This window comes from Chiloscyllium plagiosum, unplaced genomic scaffold, assembly GCF_037043375.1.
Source record: "Chiloscyllium plagiosum isolate Xiang-an unplaced genomic scaffold, Cpla_swu_hap1 HiC_scaffold_1, whole genome shotgun sequence".
Lineage (NCBI taxonomy): Eukaryota > Metazoa > Chordata > Chondrichthyes > Orectolobiformes > Hemiscylliidae > Chiloscyllium > Chiloscyllium plagiosum.
In genome coordinates, this window is record NW_028270139.1 from 73,976,179 (window position 1) to 73,990,622 (window position 14,444).

At 40.0% G+C, this 14,444-nt stretch overlaps 1 protein-coding gene across 3 annotated transcripts in view; it reads right to left on the reverse strand.

Annotated features, from left to right (window-relative positions):
• fryl (furry homolog, like) overlaps positions 1–14,444 on the reverse strand; it is a 477,034-nt gene that overhangs the window by 432,222 nt on the left and 30,368 nt on the right. For all 3 annotated transcript variants that reach the window (XM_087987974.1, XM_087987980.1, XM_087987968.1), the window contains one exon: positions 3,659–3,778. The gene's annotated coding sequence lies outside the window, so the exon portion shown is untranslated. The remainder of the gene's footprint in view (positions 1–3,658; positions 3,779–14,444) is intronic.

A 14,444-nucleotide genomic window follows, 5' to 3' on the forward strand; every position in this document is an offset into this window, starting at 1 on the left:
TTTTGGAATACCTGGTCACAGATTTATCGGCCACACTAATAACGGCTTTTATATTGTGCTTTAAGAGTCCAATATCCAGACGGGGGAACTGCAAATATATGAATATGAGAACAGTAATGCTCTCGATATTCAAGAGCTATGTTTTATTTTGCTGAGCTGTATTATTATTTATTAGTTTGTTGTTAATTATTATTTATTTAGTTATAGAGGCATAGAGATGTACAGCATGGAAGCGGACCCTTCGGTCCCACCTGTCCATGCCAACCTGATATCCCAACCCAATCTAGTCCCACCTGCCAGCACCTGGCCCATATCCCTCCAAACCCTTCCTATTCATATACACATCCAAATGCCTCTTAAATGTTGCAATTGTACCAGTCTCCACCACTTCCTTTGGCAGCTCATTGCATACACGTACCACCCTCTGTGTGGGAAAAGTTGCCCCTTAGGTCTCTCTTAAATCTTTCCCCTCTCACCCTATAAGTATGCCCTCTAGTTCTGGACTCCCCGACCCCAGGAAAAAGAAAGACTTTGCCTATTTACCCTATCCATGCCCCTCATAATTTTGTAAACTTCTAGAAGGTCACCCCTTCAGTCTGCGACGCTCCAGGGAAATCAGCCCCAGCCTGTTCAGCCTCTCCCTATAGCTCAAATCCTCCAACCCTGGCAACGTCCCTGTAAATCTTTTTTGAACCCTTTCAAGTTTCACAACATCTTTCCGATAGGAAGGAGACCAGAACTGCACGCAATATTCCAACAGTGGCCTAACCAATGTCCTGTACAGCAGCAACATGACCTCCCAACTTCTGTACTCCATACTCTGATCAAGTAAGGAAAGCATACCAAATGCCTTCTTCACTATCCTATCAACCTGCGACTCCACTTTCAAGGAGCTATGAACCTGCACTCCAAGGTCTCTTTGTTCAGCAACACTCCCGACAACCTTACTATTAAATGTAAACGTCCTGCCTAGATTTGTTTTCCCAAAATGCAGCACCTCGCATTTATCGGAATTAAACTCCATCTGACACTTCTCAGCCCATTGGCCCATCTGGTCAAGTAAGTAGTTAGTTGGGGATTTTCTTCTATATATATTTATACATTTGTACATGAGGGCAGTTTGTGTTTTTAAGTTTTTTTTGGTGTTCTTTCTTTGTATTGTTTTGTATTTGTTGTAATATTGAAAAATCTATTTGTCAATAAAAAATATATTTAAAAATATATTTTTAAAAAAGGGACTATACGGGCAAATGTTTCACGCAGAGGGCGGTGCATGTATGGAACAAGCTGCCAGAGGGAGTGGTGGAGATGGGTACAATTAATTACAACATTTTGAAGGCATCTGGATGGGAACAAGAATTTAGAGGGATATGGGCCAACTGCTGGTAAATGGGACTAGATCACTTTACAATATCTAGATGACATGATTAGATTAGATTAGGTTCCCTATAGCGTGGAAACAGGCCTTTCCGCCCAACAAGTCCAAACCGACCCTCTAAAGAGTAACCCACCCCCCTCTGACTAATACTCCTAACAGTTATGGACAATTTAGCATGGCCAATTCACCTGACCAGCACATCTTTGGACTGGGGGAGGAAACCGGAGTACCTTGCGGAAACCCATGCAGACACGGGGAGAATGTGCAAACTCCACACAGATAGTCGCCGGAGGGTGGACTCATGCTTACCACTGAGCCACCGTGCTGCCAATGTACAACTGCAGCAAGATATACCTGCTCCCGTCACTCCGGCATACTCTCATGATCAAAGCTGGAGGGGCAGGTAGTGTGAGGAAGTGGGGAGGCTTGGAGAGTGGGCAAAGAAGTAGCTGATGGAATACAATGTGGGAAAGTGTGAAGTTACACACTTTGGCGGGAAGAATAGAGGCATAAATCATTTTCTAAATACGAAAAGGTTTTCAAAATCTGAAGCACAAAGGGACTTGGGAATACTAGTTCGGGATTCTGTTAAGGTTAACATGCAGGCTCAGTTGAAAGTTAGGAAGGCAAATGCATGAGTGCTAGAATACAAGAGCAAGGGTGTACTACTGAGGCTGTACAAGGTTCATCAGACGACATTTGGAACATTCTGAGCAGTTTCAGGCCCCATATATGAATATAGATATGCTGGCATTCGAGTCCAGAGGAGGTTTACAAGAACAGTTCTGGAGAAGGCGGCTTGTCATATGAGAATCAGAACTATGGATCTGTACTCAATATTTAAAGAGATGTGGGGAAATCTAGTTGAAACTTAATGAATTGAGATGCCTGGATAGAGTAGGTAGAGAAGATGTTTCCACAAGTAGGAAAGATCAGGATCCAAAACGCACAGCCTCAGAATGATGGCACACCAGTTAGAAGTGAGATTGCAAAGAAATTGCTCAGCCAGAGGGTTTCAATTCATGAACTCATTGCCACAGACAGCTGTGGGGGCCAAATCATTGAGTATTTAAGACAGAAATAGATAGGTTCTTGATTGGCAAGGGGAATCAAGGGTTATGGGAAAAGGCAGGAGAATGAGGTTTAGAAACATATCAGCCACAATCAAATGGTTGAGCAAATGTGTTTGGACAAATGGCTTAATTCTGCTGCTATGTCCATGGTCTTATGATGGGCAACATGCCTTCTGCAACACCTGCTGCACCTGCATGCTTATTTTCAGCAACAGGTATACTAGGTCTCTCTTAGCTACTGCCTTCCTTTGATTTAGAAAGCCCAGGAACAATCAGTCTCAACTCCTGCATCAAACTTTGTACATTTTGTTTTATTCTGTCTTTCTTCATTCTCACTATCCAAATATATCACTTTGTATTTCTCTGCATTTCATCAAGCAATCAATTGTGCAATGCATCAACCTATATGTAGTCTCTCAAAGTCTATCAGCATCTTTCTTGTGTTTCATGATATTTGCATATTTTGTCATCTGCAAGTTTTTTTAACTGTGCCCTGTACACCCAAAGCAAAGTAATTCATGCAGATCAATAAAAGCAGTCATCCACGTACTGACTAGTGGGAGCACCACTGTACATCTTCCTCAGTTCTGAAGAATAACCATTCCCCAGTACTGTGTGCTTCACGCTCAATGTCACTGCTGTCTCTTTTATTCTACATGCCTTAAATTTGCTTTCAAACATTATGTGGAAATGACCTTTGAGAAACCCATATGCAAACAACTAACTTACCCTCATCAACCTTATGTTAAGGTAACATAAAATGCAGTCTCAATCAAGTTAGTTAAAGCTATTTGTCTTTAACAAAGCTGAACCGGCTTTCCTTAATTAAGCATAAAGAAAACTAACAAATATGTTGTTGCCAGGGTTATCGTAGTGTTCTTTTTTGAAAGTAGAGTGTTAAATTACCAATACATCAGTCCTCTTGGACTATTCCTAACCACATGGGGATTCAAAGATGATGGCAAGGACAACCACAAATTTTAAGTTGACTTTCCTCAACATCCTTAATGCAACTCAACTGATCCAGGGGACTTAGCATTCCCTAGTACAATGAGCCTTTCCATTGATTTCTATACCATCTTAATTATTTCCTCCTTCACTCTGACTATGGCAACATTTTTTTTAAAAAACAGTGTGACCTCCTTTTGTACTGAAGTTTCATGAGGTCTTCTTATGTAAAGGATGATGATTTGATTTTTGTACCTACCTAAATACTTTGCAAAGACCAGTTTCACCTAAATTCCATCTGAAGACCAGTTTCGCCTAAATTCCATAGAGATGGGCAGTGTCTTCCTCAAATGGCAAAATCACAAAGGGAGAGGAAAATCTGCAACAAAATAATTATTGTAATTACTTAGGGTTAAATTTAAAAAACACATTCACTAGAGCTGATGCATCTGAATGATCAGACACTGGATGAAAATGGATTTTCTCCCTTGAAGTTATGAGTTTTAAGAAATATCAACAGCACCCTTGTGTGCACATTTACAGGGTCTTCAGTTTTTCATCTACCAATCTGCATCAAAACGTTTGATTTGGGTTAGCAGACAGCATCCTTACAGGAAAAATGAGCATCATGAAAAATATTCACCCCGTGCAAACTTCTCAGCCATTCAGAATCATAGATTCTTCGAGATACACAGCACAGAAACTTAGGTCCAACTCATCCATTCCGACCAGGTATCCTAAATAATTCTAGTCCCATTTGCCAGTATTTGGCCCATAGCACTCTAAACGCTTCCAAATCATACACCCATCCATATGCCTTGTCAATGTTGTAATTGTACCATTTCCTCTGGCAGCTTATTCCATACATGCACCACCCTCTGCGTGAAAATGGTGCCCCTTAGGTCCCTTTTAAATCTTTCCCTTCTCACCTTAAATCTATGCCTTCTAGTTTGGGATGCCCACACCGCAAGGAAATAATATTGTCTATTTACCCTATCCATGCCCCTCGTGATTTTATAAACCTCGATAAGGTCACCCCTCAGCCTCAAATGGTGACTGAATACTGTGCTAGAAAAAATAGCACACAGCTTCTTGTTCAGCTTCAACTCAAATCCTCCAACCCCGGCAACATCCTTGTAAATCCTTTCTGGTCCCTTTCAAGTTTCACAACATCTTTCTGAAGTAGGGAGACCAGAATTGCACACTGTATTCCAAAAGTGGCCTAGCCAATGTCTTGGACAGTCACAACATGACTTCCCAGAGCATTGTACTCAATGCTCTGACCAATAAAGGCAAGTATAACAAACGCTGCCTTCACTATCCTATCTACCTGCGACCCCACTTTCAAGGAACTATGAACCTAAATCCTAAGATCTCTTTGTTCAGCAACACTCCCCAGGAGCTTACCATTAAGTGTATAAGTCCTCCTCCGATTTGCCTGTCTAAAATGCAGCAACTCACATTTATCAGTTAAACACCATCTGCCACTCCTCAATCCATTGGCCCATCTGATCAAGATCCCATTGTACTCTAAGGTTATCTTCTTTGCTGTCCACTACACCTCCAAGTTTGGTGTCCTCTGTAGACTTACTAACTATACCTCATAGAATCACATCCAAACCATTTATAAAAGTTACAAAAAGCTGGTCACAGGCCTCCAGTTTGAAAAGCAACCCACCTGTCTTCTATCTTCTAGCCAGTTCTGTATCCAAATAGCTAATTCTCCCAGTATTCCATGTGATCTAACATTGCTAACCAGTCTACCAAGAGAAACCTTGTCAAATGAATTACTGAAGTCCATATAGATCACATCCACCGCTCTGCCCACATCAATCCTCTTTGTTACTCATTTAAAAAACTCTCTTGATTGGAGATTCAAACATAGTGCTCAGTTTCTACACATACCAAGATAATAACAAAAGCACATTGGCGCATAGATCAGAAATCTCACGTGAACATTCCCTCACAGACTTAAAAAGTGACATAATCAAATTTGAGGACAGCTTAGTCTTTTTTTTAAAAAGACTCTGTGTTCTCTAACGAATCACAGGTTCGTACAGTTCAGAAGAGGCTATTCAGCCCATCGGGTCTGCACTGATAAGATTACTCTAAATCCACACAAATTCCACTTTTGGACACTTAGGCCTATAACCTTGAATGTTATGACATTTCAAGTGCTCATCCAATTAAGTTTTAAATATTAAGAGATTCTCCACCTCAACTAATCACCCAGGCAATGCATCCCAGATTCCCACCCTGTAGATTTAAAACTTTTTCCTCAAATCCTCTCTTGACCATCTACTTTCACTATAAAAATATGACCCGTAAATATAATCATTCAACTAGGGGGAATGGTTGCTCTTTGTTCATGCCCCTCAGCTTCTTAAAACGCAGCCTTCTTTCAGCCTTCTCTTCTCCAAAGAAAATAACGTGAGCGTATCCAGGCTCTCTTCATAGCTAAACTGCTCCCACCCAGGCAACATCCAGGTGAATCTTCTCTGCACCCCCTCCAGTGCAATCGTACCTTTCCTATAGTGCAGTGACCTGAACTCCACACAGTACTCCTGTTGTGACCTAAATCAAGTCCTGTACACCTCCAATATAACTTCCCTGCTCTTGTACTCTGTACCATGACTGATAAAGGCAAGTCTCCTAGCCTTATCTACCCTATTAAACTGCCCTATCACTTTCAGGGATCTGTAGACAAGCACCCCAAGATCCTTCTGTTTCTGAGCTCCCTAGTGTCCTTATATTCATTCAGCAATCCCTTGACTCACTATTTCTTCCAAAGGTGCATCACCTCAAACTTATCAGAGTTAAATTCCATCTGTCACTATTCTGCGCATCTGACCAAGCTACCTATATTGTTCTGTAATTTAAGCCAACTGTCAACTTCCTGTCAGCTTAAAATTCGCTTATCATCTCCCCCACACTCTCACCTACATTGTTTATATACGTCACAAACAATAAAAGGACTCAGCACTGGTATGCCACTGGATATAGGCTGCCAATCACCACCCCCTGTCTCCTGTCATTAAGCCAATTTTGGAGCTAACTAGTCAAGTTATGCAAGATCCCATGTGCTTTAACCCTCTTTATGTGGGACTTTATCAAAAATCTATAGATTACAGAAATCTATATAAACTACATCAACTGTGTTAACCTCATCTACATACCTGATCACCTCTTCAAACAAAAATCAATAAAATTGGTCAGGTAAGACCTCCCTCTGGAAATGCCATGCTGACTATCCCTGAAAACCTTACCTCTCTAAGTGGATACTAATTCTCTCCTCTAGAATTTTCTCCAATTGTTTCCTTACTGTTGGTGAGAGACTCACTAGTCCATAGTTCCCTGGTCTATCCCTACCACCCTCGGTGAAAAGTGGAACCATACTAGTAGCCACCAGTCCTCTGACACCTCCCCTGTGGGCAGAGTGAAATTAAATATTTTAGGTCACAGCTGCTGAACTCCTTCCCACATTTCTCACAGCAGCAGGATACAACTTATTCCGACCTGAAGATCTGTCTAATTTTAAGCCAGTCAAAACCCCCAATACCTCTTCACTTCTAAACTGCTCAAGAACCTCACAGTACCCCCTTCCTGAATTCTATACCTATATCCTCCTATTCCAAAGTGATACCAGATGTGAAGTTCTGCTTTAACACTCTACCAACGTTTTAGGCTCCATGCACAGACTGCAGTTAATGAACAGTCATCTGTACCACCTGGACAGAAATGAAAAGAACCTGGAGAAGAGAGGTTGAAGAACAGAAAATCCTATCAAGAAAAAGAATCCTGTGGACAGGATCAGTGAACTGCTTTCACAGCTATCTTTTTTCCCTTCTCCCATTTGAGGGAACAGCACTTTTTTTTGGGAGGGGGGGGTGCCAGGGATAGGAAGCACTGTTTATAAAGGGGTTAGACTTTTAACTCGTGAAGTTATGCATCATCATTATTTTTAGGCTCCATGTATTTTATTTGTAATAAATTCTTTGTTCTTATTAAGCACAGGAACTGCCTGTATTTTTCCCTATTAGCCTGGGTCTGTCTGACAGATGCACTGGGAACCTTGCATCCTTTGAAAACATTTTTAATTTCTGTGATGACTCCATGATTTTTCAGCTTGCTATTCCCATGAGACATGATACCACCAAATAACCATTGCCTATTCCTGCTGTTACTCCCAAATACTTCCCAAAATATTTGACACCATCTAGGACAATCCACATCAGTAGCGGTGTTGCATTAAAGATGCTTTTTTTTGAAGAAATGCTGAAAAATAAATACAAGCTGCCTACTTGGGTGCATATAAAAGACTCGATGGCACTATTTTGAGGAAAAACACGAAAGATACCCTGGAGTTCTGACCAATATCTATTCTTCAAGTACCTTTTCTCAAAGATCAGCAAGGCAGCCTACGTGTGGAACCGCAGAAGATGGGGAGATACTAAACGAGTATTTTGCATCAGTGTTTACTCTGAAGGACATGGAAGATACAGAATGTGGGGAAATAGGTAGCAACATCTTGAAAAATGCCCAAATTAAAGAGGTGGTGGTGCTGGATGTCTTAAAACGTATAAAGATGGAAAATTCTGCAGGACCTGATCAGGTATATCCTCAATCTCTGTGGGAAGCTAGAGAAGTGATTGCTGGGCCCCTTGCTGAGATTTGAATCATCGATAGTCACAGGCAAGGTGCCAGAAGACTGTTGTTTGGAGGGAGTATATTAGCATGGATAAAGAATTGGTTAGCTAACAGAAGACAGACGCAATTTTGATCTTAACCAACTGGCCAAGTGGCTGATTGGCAGATGCAGTTCAGTGCTGATAAATACAAGGTGTTTCAGTTTGGTAAGACAAACCAGAGCAGAACTTTTATAGTTAGGGCCCTGCGGACTGTTGTCAAGCAAAGAGACTTAAGGATTCAGGCAAATAACTCCTTAAAAGTGGTGTCACAGGTAGACAGGACGGTGAAGGCAGCATTTGGCAAGCTTGTCTTCACCAATCAGAACAATGAGTACAAGAGTTGAAACATCACGTTACAGCTGTACAAGACATTGGTGAGGCCACATTTGGATTACTCAGTACAATTCTACTCACCCTGCTATAAGAAGGACGTTATTAAACTGGAAAGGGTGCAAAAAATATTTATAAGAACTGGAAGGTTTGAACTAGAGAGAGCGGTTGGATAAGGTCGGAATGAAGGAGGCCAAGGGGTGACCTTAGAGGTTTACAACATCATGAAAGGCACAGATAAGGTGGAACGGGTAAAATCTTTTCCCAGGGGCAGGGGAGTCCAAAACTGGAGGGCATAGGTGAGAGGGAAAAAATTTGAAAGGGATCTGAGGAGTAACGTTTTCCACACAGAGGGTGGTGCATATAAGTCAAGGATGAGATAGGCAGATTTTTAAACAGTAAGTGAATCAAGACTTAGATAAATGGCAGGAAAGTTGACGATTATCATGATCTTATTGAAGGCAGAGTTGACTTGATGGACTGAATACTCATACATCTAATGGTACTTCACAGGCTGTCAAGTGTTTTGAACAAAAGTGGTGACAATCAGCATTACATATGGAAACTTTTCATTTTTTCCCCTTTTTCCCCCCTTTTGCATCCATCAGCTCACAGTCCCTTTAAATCCCAAGACCTTTAATTCTGCAAATCCTATGGTATTTTAGTATGCAGTCCAATATCGATGTCCTTCCTCAGACCAATATCACCTGCAGTGAGGCACTAGTTACTGTCAAATCGTTACATTGGGTCACACTGTCCACATTCCTGACATGAATCTGCAAACAAGCTCTGCACTCTCAACTCCATCACAATAAATGATTACAATCCTCCCAGGCTATCCTGAAAGCTTCTCTGAAAAAGTATATTAACCCCAGACTTGTGGGAATCTCTTACCCAAAATGGAGAGAAAATATCTGCAAAGTTGCCAAGTATCTTAAGCATCTCTAATAGGCCAAGCACAAAAAGCAGAAGAATGTGAAAACCTGAGTATCCTATCCACCTGCCTTAAAGAACACTACATGTCCCATTTGTGGCAGTGTGTTTGGATCCAGAATTAAATGGTTCTGTCACTGCAGGACCAAAAACTACAAAGTAGAAGAAAGTCATCCTAAGTCATGAGGGACTACCAAAGAAGAAAAACTTAATCAAGTGCCTTTTAAAAGGTCCATATGCACAACATCAGTGACACTTGTTAAAAGCTTGATATAGGTATCAACAGTTAAGATTTACAGAAGAAATCTGTGTACCCAGTAATTAACTGACTGAACATGTCAAAACAATAACAAAGCAAACACCATTAACTCAACAAGTTTATATTTATTTAGGCTATGAATTCAAGTCTAATTTTTATTTCCTCACCAAGAATACATTACAACAAACTTGAAGATGCATTCACTTCTCTAGAGCTCAACCCAAGTTGCCACAATCCTCCAGAATTTACTTTAATTCTGCAGTGTGTTTCAGTTTTCTCCAAGGTGCAACATTTATTCCATTAGCTTTTGGCTAGTCTAACCTACAATTTTATTTAAATGTATGTTACTGTACACTCTGCAGTGGCTTTAGACTTCGGCAGACTACGCTCTCCTACACTTTCTGTCCAGCTCTTTTCAAGCCAAGTAGTTAAGCTGTCTGCTTTCTACCACAAAGTTCTGCAAGGACCATGATAGAGTCCTTCCTCTAGTTTTAAACTACGCAAATTATTCCAATTACTTTGCCACAAACTCCAAACTAAGCTTCAACATTACACCCACATTCTTCAAAGAACAATAAAGGCAATATTTTTTCTCTCACAATCAGGTCTGACTAACATTCACCTCTTTCGGCTCCCTCCACTCACCGAGTTGTACACAGGACCATTGCCATTGTATCTCTGTTCTCCAAGTTGCATACTTGATTCGGAGAGCAAATATACAGATAAATTAAGGAAAACAAACCTTCTCGTCCAGATTATACAGGATCGCTTAATTTGTGGCAATACAATATATTTTGCAATGATTCAAACAAAATGCAAACAAATTTTTACCCCCAACACAACTGGAGCGAAAGAAAACCGTCTAATTTACATTAACATTGGACTTGGTCAATAATTTTGAAAAGCCAATGAACAGAAATTGAAGTAAAGAGGTTCTCCTACTGAATGACAGTGATGCTTGCAGTAAAATTGAGTATATTGCAGTCTCACTGCTCAATCTGAAATAAATTACTCGCATCACAGTTCCAGAAAAAAAAACAAGCCCAAGCACAAACTTTTGGTAAGGCTAATGTTTATTACTAGATGCTTTGGTGAAGACATTAAGTTACAAAGGCAAATCAACTGTTAAATGTAATCACATATTTTGAAATTTATAAATTGTTTTAATTTACTTTAATAAAACTCTTACATTGGAAAACTTCAGCAACTAAAGAGAAAAATCTGTTTTTTTGAGAAAACGTTTGTGCAAATTGTGGAGTAAAATAGGAGAATAGTGACAGCTAGTGGACATAGCTTAGACTCACATAGAGACGAGAGTGATTTGGCCTCCCATATTCTATCCTCCAAGATCTATAGTCATCCAATATTTTGCCCCTCACCTTCTTACTCATGGTAAATCATTTTCATTCCATCATTCCAATGCTCAATGACCTATGTTGGCTCTCAGTTAAACAACATCTCAATTTTTAAAAATCATTATTTTCAAATGTTTCCATAGCAAGCTTGCCTATCTCAACACCCTCCTTCAAGCTCTATCACAGTTGAAATATCTGCACTAATTTCATTCTGGCCTATGGTCATCCTAGATTTTAATTCATAGTAAACAAAATAAAATGTATTCAAGCCTTGTGTCTTTATTGAATTACTCGGGACTCCACAGTTCCCCGTTGCTTCCTCCATGGCAATAAATCAGCTAATCAGTATCGTTCTCTCCTGCAACATAAGCTGCGGTAGTTTGACATTTGTCCCATTCGTGTTTGTCCCATTGAATGCAAAAGGAAAACTTAAGAGTAGCATTTCTTTTCAACAATATTCAGATTATAATTGCTCTATTGTCAATGGCCTTGAGCTACCTGGACCACAGCTGTAGAATACACTCCAATAGTCCATGCCCTTTCTGCACTCCTGGTCTTCTCTTTGACTATGCATTTAACCATTTCCCTAACATTTCTCCTGCTGCTAAACGTCAAATGTACTAGATAACACTCTCATGACAATTGTATTACATTAACAATGTTGTAGTGATACAAGTCATTAAATGACGTAAAATCAGAAGTTGGAAAGTGCAAAGCTTCTATTCTGTCCCAGGAATGAAGGAAGGGAAAATACCTATTTTGGTATTGTACGGTTAATGAATTTGCCAGTGTAAACAATCTAAAAAAGCAGAAATGACCTCAAACCTTTCACTTTATTTTCAAACCAATGAAATAACAGTCCCAGTTTGCATACAAATATATTCTTACAAGTATCATCTGTCTAAACAGTTCATGACTTTCATAAGAATAGTTCTTTTCAGTTATTGCCCCTTCAAATAATGCTTTGATCATTAAATCTCTTTTTTTTTCAAAATCACCACTAAAAGTAAAAACTCTTTGAAATCCATACAGGATGAGTGTACAAACATTTCTATTATCGAGCTCTGACATATAATGGAAATTTCTACCAACGACACAGATACGCAATGTTGAGAAATCGTTCAAACTCTACATGCTTAAAATCTCTCAGTTGTGATTTGAAGCAATCTCAAAATTTTGAGTTGAAAATATCCTCAACCTCTCTTAAAGGGGCAGGGTTCTGAAATAGGCTGATGTCCTGAACTTAAAATTTCAATTCAGGAAAAGCTTTGGAGTGAAGGGTGAGAGGGTGTCTCAGGGGACAGGCGATATAAATGTTGATGGGGGCTTAAAGAACAGTGGGTTCTGGAACTCTGAAAGACTTTAAGGAAGCTATACTTGAAGGATTTATCAATTGGCTGAAAGAGCAGTACATAATGACTAGGAATGCCAGATGACAAGGTCATACATTTCACAAAAGGAACAACAGTCTGGAACTCCTTTCTTTTCAACTGATAGAGGTCTTTAAAATTTGAGAGAGTAGGCAAGACCAACGTTTCCACTTATATCAAAGACCGAAACTAGAGGCAATCAATAAAGGATAGTCACCATGAAATCAAAACAGGGAATTCAGAAGAAACTTGCTCTCACATGAACAAATTTTTGTGGCAAATGAAATACAAGAAATTCGAGCAGGAGAAGGGCAAATAGCCCTTCAACAGCACTTTGCCATTCAAAGTGACATTTTTTTGTCAGTAATACAGTTTTTTAACAATCAATACATTTTAGAATAGAGTGTTTGGTTTCTTGGTTCTGAAACATGGTTTGTGCTGTTGGTGCTGAATTGTGTATGGGAGAGGGAACTGGACTTTGGAACTATGGACCTGCTTAATTGCAGGTTGACGACACTTGCTTGATGCAGTTTCCTCTATTTTAAAAATCTGAATAGAATAAGCATCAGTATGATAGCGAGCTCCCATATCACGATACCATTGAGTGACAGTGAGAATGTGTATAAGGTATAAGCAGGCAGGGAAAGAGTTAGTTTCTGAGTTTCGTGAAACAAGGCATTCAGCTGATTGTGACGGATCAGATAAGAACTTCCAGTTAACAATGGGGTGCTGGAGGCAAGGGTAATAGGTTAACATGGTTGAAAATCAATCATTACATAGAGCCATTTAACAATATTGAAAGCATTCAGTAGGCAAGGTCAGCTAACAGGGGGAAAAGTATCCATTGTAAGAGTCCAGTTAACAAAGTGAAGAACACCCATTGCATAACAATAAAAGGGCTTGGTCTCTGCTATCAATACTCGTTGATTGTAATGGTCACCCACAATAGCATCAGCCATGGTCAGGTCTGCATACTCCCTGTACATATTATGGGTTCTACTGGGACAGTGTAAATGTAACCAGATGCCAATGTTCTTGACTTCTGATGATAATTTCTCAAAAACCAGTCCACAATAGACAATTTCACCAACAGACTTCTTCAGCTTGTTCATCAGTCAAATCAAATACAAGATTCTAGGTTTGATTTTGTGCATCAACTCCACTTAGCCCTCAACATCCTGAGCAAACAAACATGTCTCTCAGTCTCAATAATGGTGCACTTAAAATCTCTGGAATAGAGAATTACAATGACTCAACCTTTGAGTAAAGATATTTCTAATCTCAGTCCGAAGTGATCAATCCCTTATTATAAAATCACTTGTTTTGATTCCCCTGACAGGAGAATCAACATCTCAGTATTTACCCTGTCAAATCCATTCATAATCTTGGTAATTTCAATGGGAGCACCTCTCTTTCTTCTAAATTCCTGGGAATACAAATCCTATTTACTCAGCCTCCCACCATAAGAGAATCTTCTCTTCCCAGGGGCCAACCAAGTGAACATCTACTGCACTGCTTCCAATGAAAATATGCTCTTCCCCAAATAGAGAGATCAAAATTGCACAGAATATTCCAGGTCCTGTCTCACCAAAAGTCTCATTCAACTGTAAGACAAATGCCTTGCTCTTGTACTCCAAACATCTTTCAATATCGGCTAATAGGTCATTGCTTTCTTAATTGCCTACTATCTCGTCAGGCTAACCAGCCTATAGTTTCCTGTCTTTTGCCTCCCTCCCTTCTTAAATATAGGTGTTACATTAGCCATTTTCCAGTCCTTTGGGACTCTCCCTAACTCCAGTAATTCCTGAAAGATCTTCACCAATGCCCCTATAATCTCCTCAGCTATCTCCTTCACAACTCTGGAGTGTAGTCCATCTGGTCCAGGTGAGTTATTCACCTTCAGACTTTTCAGCTTCCCCAGGATCATCACCTTATTGATGGTCACTACATTCAACTCTGCCCTCAGACTCTCAGAGTTCTGTTTTGCAGCTGGTGTCTTCCACCATGAAAACTGATGCAAAGTACCTATTCAGTTCCTCTGCCATTTCTTTGTTCCCCTTTACTACTTGTCCAGCCTCATCTTATACCAGTCTAATGTACATTCTTGCCT